Source organism: Apis cerana, linkage group LG6 (genome assembly GCF_029169275.1).
Source record: "Apis cerana isolate GH-2021 linkage group LG6, AcerK_1.0, whole genome shotgun sequence".
NCBI classification, from domain to species: Eukaryota; Metazoa; Arthropoda; class Insecta; order Hymenoptera; family Apidae; genus Apis; species Apis cerana.
In genome coordinates, this window is record NC_083857.1 from 155,298 (window position 1) to 158,394 (window position 3,097).

The 3,097-nt window shown below is 20.0% G+C and overlaps 1 long non-coding RNA gene across 2 annotated transcripts; it reads left to right on the plus strand.

The window, feature by feature from the left end:
- Positions 1-793: 793 nt before the first annotated feature.
- Positions 794-2,853, plus strand: LOC133666364 (uncharacterized). 2 transcript variants are annotated; one of them, XR_009830454.1, is made up of 3 exons: positions 794-1,266; positions 1,392-1,508; positions 1,846-2,281. It is a non-coding gene; the product is annotated as an uncharacterized LOC133666364 (long non-coding RNA). The 2 variants fall into 2 exon arrangements; XR_009830455.1 differs by lacking the exon at positions 794-1,266 and adding an exon at positions 2,289-2,853 and having other exon boundaries at positions 1,273-1,508; positions 1,846-1,957.
- The last annotated feature ends 244 nt before the right edge of the window (positions 2,854-3,097 follow it).

The following is a 3,097-nucleotide window of genomic DNA, read 5'->3' on the forward strand; positions in this document are numbered from 1 at the left end:
TATTGTGAACAGGTGTGGTACATTATTAATTTATAACAATGTAATTGTTATATTGTAAATATATATATATATATATTTATATATAACAATTTAAATCGAATGCTGCTATAAAAGAGCTAAGATACGTTTAGGATATTTAAATATCGTTTTTTGTCGTCACGTTTAATTATTTTCCAATAGATATTCTGTGAATTTATATTTTGTAAATCATATACATATACATAAACATATATTAATAATATATTTAAAAATACGATGTAAAATGTAAATTATAAATATATAAACAAATTTAATGCATAATTTTAAAAGATTGCTACGAATAATGCGAAATAACACGTAACCTTAACGATTATAAAATGAAAGTTATGAAAGTTGAAAATTTGACAGTAAAAAGAAATAAAAAAAGAAAATCAATGGTATGAAATAATAATATTTTAATAAATGCTTAATACATAAATATTAAATAAGTGCTTAGTGAAGTGTTTTAGTTTTCTTTAGTTTTCTTTATTTATTTAATTGAAAGTGTGGAAATGTAAATAATTCAACTATTTTTCTGGAAATTTTTATCAATTCTGGAATATTTTTACCAATTTGTATTATAAAATTAACAATTGTTTATATAGTAGAATTTTAGAACATACGTAAATATAAATCTCACATATAGTTTTTCCATATTAATTTTCATAGTTTTGTTATTTTGAAGATTATACTTTTAAAATTATACGATATAATTAGAATACGAAGAATTATAATAATGCAGAAATATTTAAATTCATAATAATTTTGGTGTTTAAATATATTGATAAACATTCGTAATAATAATAATAATAATAATCCATTTTAAATATATCTTGTTCTAAAATAAGATTTAATTGTCTATATTAATGTTATTTAACTATATTATGTGGAAATCGACAATGTGGAATTTATAATGGTCTAATCTCGTGATTTGTCTTGTAAAAACAAATTCTATGACGCAGTGTTTAAAGAATCATGTGGATAAAGAAAATTCATCAATTCCGAAGCACACGTAACCTTATTACGGACACGATTGCCTTAATTTTTTTCTGTAGAAGATAAAATCGAGATAAAGGTCGAAAGATCCGTGGATTTGTTCAATTGTCATTAATAAATGCAAAAATTTGTAATGTAATGTCATCTCGTGTTTCATTAGAATCCATTGCATGCATAGAATCCATAGAATGCATTGTATTTTCTTGTAAAAGTGGTGAAGAAAGTTTTGACTCTGGTGTTCTTAAATGTCGTGTAAGTTTTCATAAAATCATAAAATTAAAAATTAACCTCTATATATATTATTGGAATAAGTCAAATGTTAACATCTGACTTTTATGTAATAAATATATAAATATTTTTTTGTTTTTTTTTATAAGGAAAAAATTCATCCAATATGCCTGTCTGACACTGCACACTGTCAGAATACACAGGCAGCCTTAAAATGTTATGCAGAAGCATGACTTTACAGCTATTCTATTCTATCATTTTTAAATGTAAGTAATGAAACGGAACAAGAAATTTGATTGGATTAGATATAGGAATATTTTTGGTCCTTCGGTAAAACATATATCTGAAAATATAATGGCAATAAAATACTAAGCTTGGATTAAATGTCCATCAGGTTAAAATATTCATTTTTCTTTTTTCATTAGAAAATTAAAACAAACAGAATCAAACATTGTTATTTTTGTTATTCTTCTATGATTATAATCTTTATAATTTAATATTTAATTACAAACATATTAATTATTTCCAATAGATATTCTGTGAATTTATATTTATGTACATTTTTATGCTTTTTATGTTTCATTTGTGCATTTTCCAAATAAGATACAAGAAGAAGAATTTAGTTGTGAATATTAATTTAGATGAAAATGATTTAAGTATATCAAAAGAACATTAATATCAATGTATCATGTAACAAGATGAACGAGATAAAATAGTAAGTATTGGTAAGAAGATTGATATGAAATATATGATAAAAAAAATGCTTTCCAATAAAGACTCTCCAATATTTTTAATTAATTTTATAGTTATTATTGAATTAGTTAAATTAATTATTTGACTTTATCAATGAACTTTATCAATTTGATTATCAGCAAATTTAATTTCAGGACATTTAATTTTAACATTATTAGGTATTTTTATTAGAAATTTTATTGCAATAATTCCAATTAATTTATTAATTCAAAATACATTATTAACTTTAGAAATTTTTATATCAATTATTCAATGATATGTATTTTCAATTTTCTTAATTTTATATTTTTCAGAATCAAATGAATTTTAATTAATAAATAATGAAGAAAAACTTTTCATTTAATGTAATCATAAATTGCCCATGACCAATTATTTTATCTTTTAGATTATTTGAATTAACAAGAACAATTTTTTTACTTATAATTTTAAATATAATTAATACCACTTTAATTATAATATTTTGATTTTGTGATATTATTCGAGATAGAATATTTTATTATAAAGGATTACATACATTTTTTATTATTAATTTTTAAAAATTTAGAATAATTTTACTTATTTTAGAATTAATATATTTTGTATTTTTTTTCTTTTTTTTTTTTTTTTGACTTTTTTTCATACATCAATCTTCCCAAATATGAAATTGGAATTGATATATTATGACCACCAAAAAATATTAAATTTTTTAATTCAATAGAAATTCCATTATTAAATTCATTTACTTTAATTTCTCCAGGTAAGATTTACAGTAACATTAAGTCATTATTATTTAATTATTAATAAATTAAAATATAGAAAATTTTATTTAACACAAACAATTTTATTAGGGATTTATTTTACTATTTTATAAACAATTGAATATTTAAATTCTTTTTTTTTTTTTTTTTTTGCTTTAATGATAAAATTTATGATTCTATTTCTTTTTTTTATTCAATTTTTTTTATAGCTATTAGATTTCATGGTTTACATGTACTAATTGAATCATTTTTCTTTAGTATCTCCATATCGACTGTTAAAAATTCATTTTTGAAATAAACATAATATAAATTTTGAATTAGCCATTTGATATTGACATTTTATTGATGTAATTTGATTATTTTTA